Source organism: Limanda limanda, chromosome 8 (genome assembly GCF_963576545.1).
Source record: "Limanda limanda chromosome 8, fLimLim1.1, whole genome shotgun sequence".
Lineage (NCBI taxonomy): Eukaryota > Metazoa > Chordata > Actinopteri > Pleuronectiformes > Pleuronectidae > Limanda > Limanda limanda.
Genome location: NC_083643.1, coordinates 4,213,392 through 4,231,130, shown reverse-complemented (window position 1 = coordinate 4,231,130; position 17,739 = coordinate 4,213,392). Strand labels below are relative to the sequence as shown.

General features: G+C 43.4%; 1 protein-coding gene across 1 annotated transcript in view; it reads left to right on the top strand.

Moving 5' to 3' along the window:
- Positions 1–17,739, top strand: part of necab2 (N-terminal EF-hand calcium binding protein 2) — a 100,754-nt gene that overhangs the window by 39,396 nt on the left and 43,619 nt on the right. The gene's annotated exons all lie outside the window — the stretch shown is intronic.

The window sequence follows — 17,739 nt, the reverse complement described above, 5'->3', positions numbered from 1 at the left end:
ATCGACAAACTGAAGCCCGGACGCTGCTGACCAGTTAAATACTGGTGGAGGATTTGTGAGAGTGTGTTTTTGGCAGCGAGGCTAAAGTCGACTTCACTGCAGAGAAAAAGACTCGAGACGATAAAATATCCACGTCTCAAAAGCAGTCTAGACGCTGCTCCTGTCTCCTGTAAGCACTTTCTTTTGATTGAAGATTTCCAGTTGAAACTCCGCTGTTGCTCAGTTTTAATCAGTTGTGGTTTTACTTTGAGAAACTTTGTGTGTTTTCATCCGAAAGCAAATAGGCAAAATATTCAGGGTTTCCACTCCGGGACATTCATTGCCTGTCAGTTTCGCGTGCCACAGCAGATCCTGGTTATCAGACACAGTATCAGAACTTCTGCAGATACTCAGTGTTAAAGTATTGGAAACTACAGCTGGAGATAAGATGTCGGTGTGTAAAGGTTTGGAGTTTAAATGACTTTTCTGTCATTGTCATTTTTTGATTTATGCTGCCCCTGATTCCCAGTGGCCACTCACGGTACAGCAACAGAAGGATCTCAGTATTGTGAGCTATTTTTAGATTTACGACACTTTCACACCAGCCTTGTTTTGTGCTGAGCTTCAAACTTTTCTGTTTAGTTCAAACCAAAATGTGAAAGATTCTTCGGATCGAGCCAATAAGGTGGTCTCAGGAAGTAGAGACGGCATAAAACAATATAGAGAGATAAAGAAGTAGAGGCGGCTGTAGGATTCCTGCCGTCATCACCTCTGATGATATAATATTTGAACGATGATGATGTGTATTTTGCTGGGAGTAAAACTATATTGATAATACATCTGCAACGGAATTATAAAAGTGAACCAGTTCGTTCATTTTCTCTGTTCAAACAGACAGACCCCTTTTTTCTTTTATCACGTCGATGAATCCCAGCCAACGCTGCTACAGAGCACTGGTCTCCTTTTATTGAATTAGTATCACGTGACCACATCTCACCAAACTCAAAGCTGGAATCAATAGATCCATTCGATACCTTCTCCCTGTACGTTTGGTCTCATCGTTCCTACCACTAACTTTCTCTTTGCGTTCACCAATGCTAATCGTTCCTTTTCGGAGAATCAATACATCACGAGTGAGACACCGAGGAAACTGATGCATGCAAAGAGCTGAAGCACCATCACAACTGCAGAGAATCTCCAGGGCGAAGCAGATGTGAGTGGGTGGAGTTTAAAGACAGAGCGTGACATGAGCTCGGGCAGAATGCTGCGGCCGGAGCCCTGGCCTTTTACATCCCTGTGAGAATTGATTAGTTCTCCATCCACCTCTGTGAATAGAGACGCAGAGAGATTAAGTGGAGCAGGTGAGCCGACTCTGTACCTGGCTGCTGGCCGAGTCTGTTCTGCACTGAAGGGCTTTTCTCTGTTACTTTAAAGCACTGTGTTGGAACCTGAAGGGAGTTTGCAGTGAGAATAAAATGAGTCATCTGAAATTTATACCCCAGCAGTCTTGGCTCTATTATGCTGCGGAGACCTCGCCAAATTCCTGCGATGTGAAACAGGATGAATAAAATTACAGAGTATAGTGCTGCTCATGGATTAAAAACACGCTACAGTAGCCATTGTAATACCTGCACCACCTTCTCCACCGTTTCTCAATAGACAATAAATCTGAGAAAGAAAAGCATCTGATGTGCATTGGACCTGACGGACAGTTATAGAGATGCTGATACTCGCTGTCTGTGTCGCCATCGCTCATCCTCCACCGCTGCATTCTCCCAGAGGGACGAGCAACACACCAATAATTCATGCAAATGTGATATTTCCATCCACTTCATGCAGTATTCATTATTTTGCCTGTCGAGGTATCAATTAGCGGAAGCAGTCGCCGCTGCCTGGAGCTCATGGGATTCTGCAAATAAGCAAATCATAAAGTAATTACTGGTGATTAATAAACTCAGATCACCTCTGACCTCTCAGATCACAGCATATTTATTGCAATTATCCTGCTAATAACGAGAGAATTAGAGGGGACATTTCAAAGACGTAATTATCTTCAGATGGTAGAATTAGATTTGTGCCCTTTGCTTTATATGAGTTATTCACTGCATATTATTGATTTATTAATGTAGTGACCATAGGCTGTGTGTTTTCCTTGTCTTCATTCAAGAGCGTGGTCTTTCAGTTTGAGAGCAGCACTCATTGATTTCATGTTCAGACTTTTAGTAACAGTGTCCCTCAAATCCCTGCGCTCGCATTCAGATTCAAACACTGTGCGCTTTCAGCCACATATTTAGTTGCTTGGGAGGATTCAGCTCCTCCTCTCACGCTCACACGGAAGCAGTGTGAGCGTGAGAAAAGGAGCCGGAGCTGTAAGACAGGAAATCTGTCCAGGGAACGAAATATCTGAGCACAAGCGCACGGATCGAGCACCAACAGATGCTAGTTGAGTGTGAGCGCAGGGGCTTTACCAGTTCTGCTCTTCCCCTGAAAAATAACGATGTGGAAAAAACCCAAACGACTTGTCTCCACCTCCTACAGCAGCGCTCGGGGGATGGGGTCAGGTTATTGAGGTCTTGCCAATACATGCACTCGTCCAATCACAGTCAGTCTCAGCTGTCAATCGTGACGTACGACCCCTATTTTTAGAGCGTCAAATAACCAGAAAACCTTTTGATGTGTACTTTCACTTGTTACTTGGGCCAGGTCTCATCCAATAACACGGAGGAGGCAAGGTTTATAAAATATATTGCAGGGTGACTTCACTTTTGGTGAAGAGTCATTCATCTTTATATTGTCTGATATTAACATTGAAAAGACAAATATTATATTTTCACATCCTATTGCAGCTCATGTCAACTTGGCATCACATGAAGGGCTCCCTAAGTCACTGTAGTGACAGTTGCCATGGAGGTCGGGAACAGTTGTCATGGCGATCGGTTGAGTTGGTGTCAGCTTGTTAGGACAAAACGTTGCTCTGCCAACTTTTCGCCGAGTTTTGTATTTGCAAGCGTATTTCGCTGGTGTCTTCATCCAGATGCAGAACGGACCTCAGGCCTTATTAGAAAGCTCTGACGTCCCCGTGACACTTTTCATACTTTACTGTGGTTCCTCCTGGCGATGCTCAGTTCATCATTTTTTGATCGAGACCAAAGATTGTTCTGCATCGGGAGCTGTGAGCAGTGAAGACAGCTGAAGAATACAAACTTTGGGGAAAAGAGAGGCTGACAGAGAATTTGTTTGTCCGTGACGGATTCAGAGGAAAACCCTCCTGCGAGTCTGCCTCCTCTTCGCTGCAGCAGCGTTTCAGTCACGCTCCCAAATGACGGCTCACAATTTTCATGAACAAATAATCTAAATATGTAATATGGAGCTCACACTTCAAATCCAGCGTTCTTTCACCTGTTTGTCTCCTTTTCTTTTTGTGTGACAGCTTTTTACAGCAATAACAGAATCTGAAGTGGTTCCAGTAAACCTTTTTTAATTGGCTCCTCGTCAGGTGGGGTGTGTGTGAGTGAGTGTGTGTGTGTGTGTGTGTGTGTGTGTGTGTGTGTGTGTGTGTGTGTGTGTGTGTGTGTGTGTGTGTGTGTGTGTGTGTGTGTGTGAGTGTGTGTGTGAGTGGTGATGAGCAGGCAACAAAAAGAGAAGAGGGAGAATTAATTCAATCTCCTGTCCTATCTGTCCTGTATAAATGCTGCTGTGTTTAATGAGCCAATGTCATTAGCAATTTTTTTTTCGAGCTTTCACTGAGCGAGCCAACACACTCTGATGACTCTGCACGCACACACACACACACACACACACACACACACACACACACACACACACACACACACACACACACTCTGACACACGCACACACACGCACAATCAGTCACGCACACTCAAATCTTGTTAAGCCCAAGTCCTTTTTTTCAAATCAGTTCAGGAAATTGTTTTGTGCCGGTGAGTGACCCTCCATGAGGCTCGTAGCTGCCCCTCATCCTCCTCCCCCTCCCCATCTCCTCTTCCTCTCACCTCTCCTTTCTCTCATCTTCTCCTCTTTCATCTCCGCTCTCTATTGTCTTCTTCCGCCCCCGAGCCATCGCCACCTCCCCCCACCTCGTCCTCTTCATCCCCTTCTTTGTGCGTGAAGATGAAGGTGAAGTAGATCACGGGGCGGAGGGGGGGCGTTTAGGTCTGTACACAGTAACGATGGAGCAGTGTGAAGGGAGTAAAAAGGTGGAGAATGATGGATGGAGGAGAGAGGGAAAGAGGGGAGAGGTTGGGTGAGAGGTCGGAGTGAAGATGGTGATGAATGAGGAGAAGTGAGTAAAAGATCTCAGCTCAGTCGGAGGCAGCGATCGGATTCTTGGTGAAGCAGCTTGCGTAACGTTCATCACTTATTCATTTGGATTTAATGGGTTTCAAATGAAGATTATATCCATTACAGTATGTTGAGTCTGTGTGCTCCCTTAATGAGATTCTTTTTTATGGATCCCTCAAACTAACAAAACACTATAAATTCTATCCGTTAAATGTAAGATTCTAATGCTTGAATGAGTCGTAGACTTTCTTCAATAGTCAAATTAAATGTTAAAGAAAATTAATGAAGATTTCTCCCTCACATACGAGCACATGGCCACACCCGATTAATTCACATGACTGTAAGGGAATTGGAGAATGTGCTGAAGAAAATGGGAAATGTTGCTTGTAAAGAAAAGATTGAATGAGCTACAAACAAAGAAAAACATCAGGGAAACTAGGATGACATTCAGTAGAATGCACCAAGGACAATTAGTCCTTTTCATTTTATTCAAACTGCACCAAATTAAAAACACCAATAGATATCACTCCCCTAAATATGACAATTTTAATGGGTTCTTCCCTGACACATAACACGTCCTTTCACCAAGAACCAGGGAAATCATGTAAATAAGCAATAGAGTAATTATAAATCAAGTAAATTGATTAGAAATGTGAAATAATCTTTGTCGGGGAGAATATTGTCGACATCTCTATAATCTGATTAGGTTCATTCCATCAGTGTGTGTCCACCTGGAGCCAAGAGCTCAGTCTGGATCCTTCCTGCGATCACAGCAGCCTGACGCATGTATATATATATTATATACATGTAAATCAGTCAGTGATGTAAACCCCGATAGCAAGAGCTCTCTGAAACCTGGTGTCCAAGGTTACCGTTTCCCTGGCAACCAAGAAGCGGGATGCTGCTGTGCTGGGTGTCAAAGGAATAAAGTTGGACTGGGGGAAGGAGGAGACGTGAGGGAGTTGACACGGACAAGTTTGCGTGAAAGAGGAATTTGACGGTGAAGAGAGAACAGGAAGACAGAGGCGGTGGGAAGACGCTGAGAAAGAGAAAAAAGTGAGAAGTGAAGGAAGCGTAGTGATGGGATACGAGTCTGATATGAGTCAAGAGGTCAGACGCAGTAACACCGAGTGGACCGGGGTCAGAGCCGCTTGACATCTTTCTCACGGCTGACACTACAGACAGGAATTACTGATCACACGCTTTCATTTCATCGTCCTGCTCCTGACGACTCAGGGCCCCAGACTAACTTCTTTTTACAAGCAGCACATATCCTCCTGTTGACAATATTCGGAGCACAAGCAGAACATTTAGGGGCACACGTTAAATCAACCTACCTACCCACCCATAAATAGACAACTTGTTAGTTTACAGAGGGTGATGGTAGAGTTACAAATCAATTACAAGCGTGGTCAGATTCATGCTCAGTAATCATGTCGTTAAAGTTATTTTCATCAAAAGCAGGCAAGATTTAGTTGATGAGATATCTGAGACTTTGTATAGATTTCAAAATATTTTTTATATTTTCTAAATTGTGGCTTCTTTTATGAAGTTACCGGAACACAGAGGAATAAAACGGAATAAAGGGGTGGATTTATTGGCTAAGCACCATATCGTAACGAAGTCATGGACATTTCACTTGGCAATTCGGAAGGAAAAACAATAACCAAAGGAAACATTATTATACAATGGCAGCTGGGATGTAGCTCACACTGGGAGACATCTTTATGCAGCACAGCAGGAGGTGAGCACAGTGTGCACAGCCATGGGAGCAACAAAGAGGAGAACATCTTGACCGGAACGATAGGACAAACTGAACACAGTAACACACTGCACGTAATAAAATGACATCCTGCAGGATTATGTGATTACTGCCAAATCATCAGTGGAGCATAATGCTTCACCGTAACAGGCATGTTGGAGACCGAGAAAAGCTAAAGTAGGAAATTGCAATGCATGCAGTGGAAGAACTGAGCTTGGAAATGATTGGAATAGGGAGTAAGCTTCATTATCGGAGGGAGACAATTATTTAATATGACCTAGATAACTCTGATTCACACACTCTCAAAACAGTAGGTTGCCATCCACTAATAAACTGAACAAAGAAGATTGGTGGATGGCAAACAACATCAAGGTACATTACTGCCAGTATGTTTGAATATCCTACTTCCTCTTCTTGCTACTTCCTCTTCTTATTTCCCATTTCTTTACCCTTTTAACCTTTTAACTTCAAAGGGTTGGGTGAGTTTCCTCTCCTTATGATACCACCTTTGATCAAAGGCTAGAGAACATAGATTAACGTCCTATCATGATGTTGCCTGAACAAAGTAGAAGATTCAGATGAAAACACAGATCTATTAACCTTTTGGGAGATTGGTACTTGTTAGTAAACCACACAGTCAGCATGGAGCCACCCAAACTCGATCTGATTGCCTGCGCGAATTTCCCACCGGTGACCTTGTCCCAAATTGTGTTGGACAGGAACTGCTTGGCTGAGTCTCATATCCAAGATGAGATCAACAGGTCCACTGCGAATAGTTTATGCAAACAGGTTCTTCAGCTGTCCACCAGGGAAATCCGAAAAAGCATCAAGTCAATCATTTTAGATTGGAAAGAGAAATCCCCGAGGATATATTCACTTGTACGACCGGATCAGTGTTACTTTGGTATAGATGAGGACTTCGTGGTGAAGAACATGAAAGACATCCTTCCACAGTTCTTCTGTCACATTTTATCGAATGACTCAAGTACTTACTGTGAGAGCTTGTGTGAATTCAGCCGGTTAATTGCTCGAGAGATAGTGAGCAAAATAAACAACTGCATCGGCAGTATGCTTTCAGACACCTCTGAGGGAAGGTGTGATATTCCAGAAACTTTAAATGCAATGATCATTCTAATTGGCAATATCACAAATTGCTTGCGTCTGAAGATGTGCCAATGTGTAGTGCAGCAAGGAGAAGGCAACACAACTCCACTCCTACTGGACGGCCAGGAGGGGAAAACACAAAGGGTCAGCAGAGACAGCTGTGACATCGTTTACTCTACATCACAGAAAGCAGTGATGGATATCCTGATAGACACTTCATCCACCAGCCACAGTCAAGCAGAAGACCAGGACCTTCATCAGGACAGGGGTGACCAAGTCAGACGTATCTCACATCTGAGAAGGTCAGAGGAGAGTAGGAAATCCCATGATGGAAATTTTGGCGATGAATATTCAGATGATGACAATTCTGATGATGGAAATGCTGAAGATGAATATTCTGATGATGAACACTTTGATGATGGAAATTCTGAAGATGGAAATTCAGGAGTTGAATGTTCAGTTGATGGAAAGGGTTATAATGGAAATTCTGTTATTACACATAGCCTTCGTTTTGGCAGAATTGTTGTCCTTTGTCCTTCTGACCCAGCAAAACTATCAGATGATCACAAAAGTCCCCCACTGGTTGCCACTACATCCATCAACCACTTTGATGAAGAAGACCAGGACCCTCATGAGGACATGGATGAGGAATTCAGGATCATCTCACGTTTCAGAAGTTCAGCGGAGAGTGGGAGTGCTGATGATCGAAATTCAGGAGATGAATGTTCAGATGATCGAAATGCTGACGATGGAAATTCTGTTGCTGAAGAGGATTCAGATGTTATTTCACACAGCCCTCGTTTTGGTAGAACAACTGTCAGAGCACCAGATTGTCCAAGCAAACGAATGCAGCCACCAAACCATCATCCTGATGTCTCTTGTCTTTCTAAGCAAGCAAAACGATCAGATTATCACAAAAGTCCAACACTGGCCACGACTTCATCCATCAACCAATATGATGAAGAAGACCAGAACCCTCAAGAGGAGCTGGATGAAGAATTCAGGGTCATCTCACAACTCAGCGATTCAGAGGAGAGTTTGAATTCTGATGATGAAAATTCTGGAGATGAATCTTCAGATGATGGAAATTCTGATGATGGAAATTCTGATTATGGAGATGAATCTTTAGATGATGGAAATTCTGATGATGGAAATTCTGATGATGGAAATTATGGAGATGAATCTTCAGAGGACGGAAGTGGTGATTGTGGAATTTGTGACCCTAAGGAGGATTCAGATCAAATTACACAAAGCCATTGTTTGTGCAAAGCTACTGTCAAGTCAAGACAGGCTTCTGAAGTCCAGCATCCTTGTGAAACAAGAATGATGTCATCGCAGAACTACGCTCACATAGAGATTGGCTTGGTTATTACAGGGCTTGTAAGGTATACCATACGGAAGGCCAAAGTATCGCCGATTGTGATCGATTCGAACAGTATTATCAAAAATCTTTCAGAGAAGGCAAAGCAGCAGATCAAGCCCAATAAAAAGAGCATAACCACAGTAGAAAATATCGAGAAGATCCACAAGGCTGTGTTCAAAGAACTGGTGAAGAAAATTGGCAGTGCCAAGGAGATTCTAAAAGTCATGGAGACTCAGCTGGCTGACTCCGTCTTCATTGACGTCTTGAGGATTCAATTGACGTCACCGTCACCTAAGAAGAAAGGATCTTTTGCCACTTTCTTCTCATCCATGAGCAAACTCTTGAGGAGGAGATTTAGGACTTGATCTACTCAGATCCCAACTAGAGAGTGCTATGTGTATTATAACAGATTGCACGTTTGGTTGGTGGGAGTTTTGCTGGTGATCTACTAACAGTACTTGTGTAAATGTGTAAATGATAACAGGTGCAAACATGGTGGAGGCAGTAGCATTTAAATGAGAAAATTATTTTCAAAAGCAGCACTGTTTACGTTGTAAATGCTTTGTCATTGTGTGTCGCACTGTCACTGAAATTAAGAAGATAAAGGTCCAGACCCTGACTCTACATCCATGTTTATTTACAGTCTATGGTTTCGGCCCTGGGAGGAAATTAATAATCACAACTTCAAAAGCTGTTTATTTGAACCTACATCACCTCAAAACAAGGACTCTTTCAAAGCACAAATCAGAAGATGACTTCTTGCTCCTCAAGACTTCAAAGAGCCATTTTAGTGGAGGACGAGACCTTGATGTGAAACCTCCCACCACAGTGATCATGATAATGAAAGCAAAGCACAGAGCAGCCGGGGGAAAGGAGAGATCATGACGCCGAGCGATGCGTTCCCCGTATTTAGAAATAATTACAGCTTAAATCTGACTGCAGCTAAAACAAAGAAGTTTATAATTAGATAGGGAAGACGAAGGTAAACCTCTGTGATGGTGTGGTATATTTCAGCTAATAACTCTTTTGAACATGGTTATAAAACATGATGACATCTTAAAAGCTTAAGCGTCTTAAACTCTCTTTGAACACTATTCCAGGTGTTATTCGTTAGCTCTCTCCCCCTTAGAATACTTCTTGACCTGTACAATGAAGGACCCTGTTGTATGACGTCATGTTATCTCTAGTCTTGGGGTTCCACCTCCCACCTATAAAACTTCTTACCCTGCAGGGAGACTTCAGATTTCACCATTTTGGCCTGTGTGATTTCTCCAAGTTCCGGAGCTTGTCTTGACCTGTACTGCTGTTGTGTAATAAACATCATTATACTTGTAAGTACTGGGTCAGCGGTCCTTTTCCTTCATCATCAACTTCTACAACAACACGGCGACCTCTCGACAAGAATACACCTCAATGGCGTGGACTGAACCAACCAATCCAAAAAGGTGGGATTCTTAACATCTTTTTGTCAGTGGCTGAAAACAGTAAAAATATCATTGATACAAGCGGCTCTAATGATAAATAAATAAGTAGAAGATTGTTGGAGAGAACATACCTCAGTTAAAGCTGAGGTCCTGTCTCGCCATGTAAAACACAGAGAAAGAGATCGTAGGGCATTTGTCATATGTCACAAAATGTGAAAGATGTAATCATGTCTCTACATAATGTGACCCAAATCAGAATACTTGAGGTACAAGTTCATTGGGAAATACTGTATGATGATGGAGGCAGCAAAACAATATGATTAAATAAAGAAGATGCATTTGCTCCACTTGTCTTATTACTTGCGGTTACTAGTATAGAAGCTACACTTTAGTATTGTCACTCACAGGTATAAAGGTGTCGGTAACTATTTGATGAGCAGCAGCCGGCGTGTCGCTGTCGTTACGTTTACTGTACCCCCCCCCCCCCCCCCCCCAGTCTGTCAGCGTGGCGTTCTGTACAGGTGAGCATGTGATGGAGTGTGCGACCGACTGACTGCATCCTCAGTGTGTCCCACAGCTGGTAATGATGCGGACATGAATAATTTGTGTGTCTGTGTGTGTGTGTGTGTGTGTGCGTGTGTGTGTGTGTGTGTGTGTGTGTGAGGGAGGGAACTGGGTGAGTGTGTGTTGTGTTTTCAGCTGGGTGTGTGTTGACTGATGAGGTTACACCCAATGCATGAATAATGCAGAGGACTGTAGGGAGTGAGGAAGATAGTCTCTGTGTGTGTGTGTGTGTGTGTGTGTGTGTGTGTGTGTGTGTGTGTGTGTGTGTGTGTGTAATTGGGTGAAAGGAGAGAATAGAGAGGGGAACTCCTTATAGGGATTTTATACTGACTTGAGGGAGTGAGATAGTAAAACACACAAATGAACCACAAAGCTCAGCTCACTGTTCTCCAGCTCATCCTCCTCATCTTTACCCTCTTCTGTCTCGCTCCTCTTCCAGTTTCTCCCACCTCCTGCCTCCCTCCTCTCTCCTCCTTTTATCTCCCTTTCCCCCGAGCAGCTTCGCTCCCCCCTACTGTTTATCCCCGCCTCCCACACCTCCATCCTCCTCCTTGCCTTCCCTGCATCCTCGTTCAGTCTCTGGAAGCCGATGAGGCTGGCGTCCTATCTGAGGTGCCTCAGTGTCTCTGATGCCTGTTAGCGAGCTCGCCTTCTGTTTAGAAACAGGCTCGGGCTCGGCGCCTGCTCGTGGACCAGCTCCACACGTCCACCACTTAAATCCTTCCAATACACCCAATGTCTGCTAATCTGTCATCGCTTCCTGTTTTAGAATCATTCAATCCTGATTGCAAACACAAATGTTCTCACAGCGAAGCCACCGGAGTGTTGGGGTTTTCAGCCAATCACATTGTGTTTAAACGAATACTCATTGTCGTGGTTGAACAGAGAGCATCTACGGAATCCTCCAACATAAACCACACAGCGTGGACCAGTTAGCATGTAGCAGCAAACCCGACGTTTCAAATCCACAATATGTGTGTTTCCCTTTTGACCCACATTTATTTATCTGCAGAGAATTTTTCCCGTTACAAAGTCAATGCAGAGAAATCTGTTGATGCTGATGGTGCAGAGTGCGTTTGTGCGCACGTGTGAGTCCATGCACAGGTTAGCGCCCCTGCTAATGGACTGGTAGATGTCAGCGGGTGGTCAGCTGTACAAGTCCACCATGAGTGCTTGACCCCCCCACCCTCTCACACACACATGCACACATACACACACACATGCACATATACACACATGCACTCAGTCCATTTCTTGTGGTTTTTACTTTTATCACTTTTCTCTGCCTCCCCCATTTTCCACTCTAACATCTTTGCTCATGTGATGAAGACATCCCAGTTGCAATAAGACCTCTCTGTGTGTGTGTGTGTGTGTGTGTGTGTGTGTGCGTGTGTGTGTGTGTGTGTTTGTGTGCAGAGCTATGAGAGCTTGAGTGAGTTTCTGATAACTGAGACTGCAGGACAACGAGAAGGGGAATGTGCTCCTCTCTGTCAGAGGTCTCCTGCTCAGCTATCGTTTCCTGCACGGTGCTAAAATGGTGTTGCTTAGAGACATATTGACTGTGGTTGCTAAGATACCATTTTAATTGGTTGATGTGTGAGGCGGAGGCAGAGTTGTGGGGGTTTTCCCATCGCACCGAAAACCCCAGTTATCCTCACAGATCCAGCTGCTGTGTTGAAACTGCAGAGACTCGTGAAATAAACGTTGATGCCTGCTCGAGCTGCGAAAAAGAAAAGAAAAACCAACACAAGTTCTTATCGGGAGACAGCTCCGACCACAACTTTAATAGGTTACCATGGCAACAACAGATCAAACCAATAGAAGGTAATAAAAAATCTAAAAATAGGCGGCTTGGGAAGTCTCCAGGGAGAACACCCTGTGAGCTGTACACACCGCCGATCTGCCTGGAGCTGTTTGAACGGCAGGTGAAGAACAGGAACATCCAACGACTCTTCTCTGCTCTTCTCTCCTCTTCTCTTCTCTTCTCTTCTCTTCTCTTCTCTTCTCTTCTCTTCTCTTCTCTTCTCTTCTCTTCTCTTCTCTTCTCTTCTCTTCTCTTCTCTTCTCTTCTCTTGATGAGATACGTTTACATATTCAAGGGAAAAGGACGTATTCAGGGGCACAAGGTAGTGGACAGAGGCGGGGGTGATTTTGGACAGATTGTATTAAGTCAAGTCATGTTTTTAGTGTTCAGATAGATGAGGTATTGTGAATCTCAGAGGCAGATTTATCTTCTACTGAATGGTTTATATCCATTCATAAAAACATTGCTCCACCAATATTCGACTGGTGAAGAACTCCACAGGGTATTTAAACCTCAATGGAAAAAGAAAGAATGAAAGAATTTCCTTCCTCCGGTGTTTTTAACTGTGAGGATCACAACTTTCATTTATTTGCACAAGGTGCAAGACGCTCCTCCTGTCCTCTCTTCTCCTCTCTAGGGTTGCAAATCGTTTGGGGTTTTCCCAATACTGGTGATAAATCGATACTGGCAACGAAACAGTGGCAGAACCAATTCTTAAAAAAAAAAACACAAATCCACGGTCGACAGCAAGATCAGCCATTTTTTTGCGAAGTTTAATTAGAAGTTAAAATTGAACATATTAACTTTCAACAGTATAAATAAGACTTATCTTAAATCTACGTTGGAAAATATGAATAGGGATGGGGTCTTCTCCTCCCTTTCCTCTCCTCTCCTTGGAGTTGCCTTGGCTTCTGGAGTCAGTTGAGAGGGATTAAGCTCCTTTAGACTAAGCTGTTGGATGGTGGATCGATACCAACACTTACATCCCTCCTCCATCTTGTGTTTCTCAGTCTTCATCCTGCGACAGCTTCCTCTTCCTCCATCACTGTAACACGTGTCCTGTTGAAGCCATTTTTGTTGTGACGTTATTTACACTAGACAATTCCCCAGCCCCCCCATCAATACTTTTGATTGTGGGTTTTTCAAGATGGAGAGAGCCACTCACTGTCTCATTATGGAGTAGAACATCATTACAGGTTGGTGCACTGCTATTGTGGACTGAAGCATCAACACCCTCCTGGTGAATGAAGTCAATGAGATTCTCATCTGTGTCTTTGTGGCACAACAAGAGGAGAGTTGAAGTCAAGCTGGAGACAAATGACCTGACACTCTGCAGGAAGCCTTGATGTTGACAGACTGACAGAAGGTTATTCACCTGAAGTCACTTCATTACATGGAACCAAGTAGCTTCGATTTTCTAGACAATAATGTTGTTATTATCCACATTATCAGAGTGGGGAACAAAACAGGAAGTAATCAATGAGATTGTTCTTAAATCAAAGTGAGAACCTCTTTCTAACCTCTTTCTATCTTTGTTGTATATCGAGCTTGTTTGCTTTCTTTACAGAGGACATGTTAATTAGCTTTGTCAGCTTTGCCGGCTTCGATCCTGTTTATGCTCCAGTTGTTTGTTTTGCCACCAAGGTGAAATTCATTAGTCCAAGTTGAAGAGCGACCGTGGAATATTCCTAACACTCCGGCTGAGTGAAAGCATCACTGTTATCAGCCGCTTACACCTCTCACCCTGGAGGCCTGCATCCCTGTCACCCCCCCCCCCACACACACACACACACACACACACACACTCAGCACAGCCTCTGTATCTCCATCTGAGTCTCAGAAGAAGGAATAATTTCCCCTAACAAGACCAATCTCTGTAATCACTGATTACTCCTGCAACACCCTGTAATCAGCCGCCAACATCTTATCACAAAAGACGCAGAGTGTGTGTGTGTGTGTGTGTGTGTGTGTGTGTGTGTGTGTGTGTGTGTGTGTGTGTGTGTGTGTGTGCTTGTGCTTGTGCTTCTACTTCTTATATCCTTGAGAGGACCTAACGGAGTGAGGACATTTGGCCTGTTTAGGGGGTACGTATGTAGTATTGATTATTGATGGGGCAGGTTAGAATAAGGGGCTAGGATTACGTGTGTGTTTGTGTTTGTTTTTGTGTTTGTTTGTGTGTGTGTGTTGGTGTGTCTGTGTGTTTTTGTGTGTGCGCCCTGCAGTGGTAAGATTCTCTATACATGCAGATGTGCAGATGCGTAGGTGGATGGTAATGAGGAGATTTGTTGTTAACTCCCAAGAAGATGAGAGGAAATACTGCACATGAGATATGATGACACACACACACACACACACACACACACACACACACACACACACACACACACACACACACACACATGACCTGATGGCACGGTCAATTACTCCAACCAGATTACATTTTTCTCATCTTATGAAAAACACGTCACCTCCACTTTGAGATAGGAAGGTGGATCCTTGCAGGGACTCGGGGTCAGACTGAAGTTCAGTGCGTGTGTCGCCTCCACCGATTCAAATTAAGCCTTCGGTGATGTGTGAAAAATATACACACAATAAAGAATATTGAGCCTCATAAGTGTGATAAATTCTGGAGAGCTCCGTCATCAATCATCGCACACAAAACCAGCCACACTAACATAAGTGAACCCTGACACCCTCTCATTGCTCCTGCCTGGATCTCATAAACACACACGGTTCTGAATAAGTGGACACACAAACACACACACACACACACACACACACACACACACACACACACACACACACACACACACACACACACACACACACACACACACACACACACACACACACACACACTCACACACACACACTCAGTCACATAATCCCATGTAGCTCCACTGGTGGAAGGAGCCAGTGGAGAGCGAGGGTGTATCTCCTCCAGGGTCCGTGATCTGTGTGAATTATAGATCACAGCTTTTTTCTATCCCGGGTTTTGAAGCTGTGCCCGTGGGACAAGTTCATCAGAGGGCGAGAGAGGATGCTACTGTACATACAGGAGGGAGAGAGAGAGAGAGGGAGCATTGAGGGGAGAGCAGGACAGGGTGAAGTGAGGAGCAGATTTTAAAATAGACAATTCAACACCAGTTCGCCTTCTGTGGTTTGGTGCCTCGGCTGCTTCTGGATTCCTTGTGAAATGACATCACAGAGCTGTGGGCTGTTTACACCAGATGTCTGAAGAATATGGCTCAGATTAAACATTTTCGGAAATTGGCCCAAAATGTTGTTTCTGATCAATGTCAAGTTCTGACGAAGGAATCCGTTTGAGGTTATATTTAGGAAAGGAGATTCGACCCAATCCAAGGCTTTTTATTTACAGTCTATGTTCCCAGCAGCAGTTTGAATGTTTAATTGTTGTGTTCCACCAACATTCATACTAATATTTTAATTAAAAAAAGTATTTTAAGACTCAAAGAATCTCCATCCAGACTCGTGTTTGAGCTGCTTATCAGTAATAATAATATTTGTTCACCTGAAAACGCGTCATGTGACCGTTCCTGTACAATGAGCATGTGTGTGCTGGTGCAAACAGGAAGTAGATCGACAAGTTGAAATGTCACTGGCAATATGTCGTGACTGCAAACAGCCAATCAGGGAGCAAGTCCCGGTGACGTCACGGTTTCCAAGCGCCAACGTCTTTGTCGCCGCGACTACGGACGGTAACCACGAACCATGGCAACAGTGTTGTGTTTTAAAAGTAAAATGTACTAATGTGGATGTAGACTGAGGCCAAAGAGTTTATCTTAAATTAGGATCAGAGCACCAGGTACAGCAACTTAAAGGTTTCACATGCTTGTTTTTGCTGCTGTATAACTATAGAAAAGAAGCAGTATTTAATGTGTGTTACTTATGACTCACACCTGCTATAGATCAACATACACCCACATAAACACACAGTTTAATATGCGCACACACACACTGCTTCAAGTGCTGCAGTTTAATTATGGCAGAAATAATCGAGTAGTGACAGTACTTCACTGAGATTCACTGAACAAGAGAATATGCAAAACACATGTACTGACTTTATACACGGACTTCACATTTGCTGTGTGTGTGTGTGTGTGTGTGTGTCTGTATTTGTGCTGAGGGCTTTTCTTCTGACCATAAATGAAAAACAACCAATTATCCAGCACATTTGATTCCCGTCGCTGCTTTGAGCCTTTAGAGTTTCCTGACTTCATCCATCACGACTCTAATGTTTATTCTGAATCTGCTGGCTAATAAAAGAGCTGCTACAGTTACATTCTCAATTCGTCCTGAGGGGAATTCTCACCCGTTTGTTTCATGTTGTCATTTTTAATAAGTATTAGTGCTCGTGACTCTCGGGGAATAAAGTACAGAAAACACTGAGACCAACAAAACGCTACACCTACAGTACTGGACATGATTCACGCCACAAAACCTATCGTCTTGTAACTGGGATTCTTGAAATTGTTGTGGTTTTTCATGTGATTATTAGTCCTCAGAGAAATAAGTACATTATAGACAAAAAAACTAGAATGACAAACCTCCGCCGGGGCCAAAAAGCCCTGCACATGATTGTGTTATTCTTGTATTACAAATATAATTTCCCCTCCACCAAGTTATGTATATTTGACCGAAGCAAATGTTATGAAGCAGACCCGTGATATAGAAAGGAATATATTTAATTATTTTTTTCTCCACTGTATCAGTATGCTCCCTTCACCAAATACATTTATATACATATATACATATAACTCTTTATTCCAATTAGGACCCCTCTTTGGTAATTGAACCTCAGCATGTTAGTTATAAGTGATTCGTATCTGTCTCTTGACAATAAAATTGGAACCACTCACATAAATTCTATAAACATTGATTTCTGTTGGTTGTATTTAAATAAATACATTTTAAACATTTTGTTTTTGCGTTTTATAATTGACGTTTATGTAAATTCCGAAAGCAGCTGGCCGGTCCACTGCTCACATGAACTGATGAGGAAGAGCCTCCTCTGAGTCGATAGCTGCAGGTTTGTACGTGGACATATATGCATGTCTGTGTTTACGTGGGTAAAAGCCATTGACTGTAATAATAGAAGTCGATCCAGCCGGTGGGATTGTGTGTCTCGTGAGGCCGCTGCTCTTTGATTAGAGAGCAGCAGAGGAAGGCTGACTGCACATGGAACCTTAATTGTCTCCCTGAATCACTGCACTGTGACTTCTGACAGTAAAGCTGACATGACCGACTGACTCCACTGTCGGAGGAAGATATTCAGTCAATTACGACCACGCTTTTGATACTGAGGCTCTCATGTGTGGGTCTGATGCATGGTTCTGTGGCTTTAACTGTGTCTCAGCATCTCGTCCAAACAGTAGCATTTACGGTATGCAGAGGACAAACTCAGAGTCTGGACAT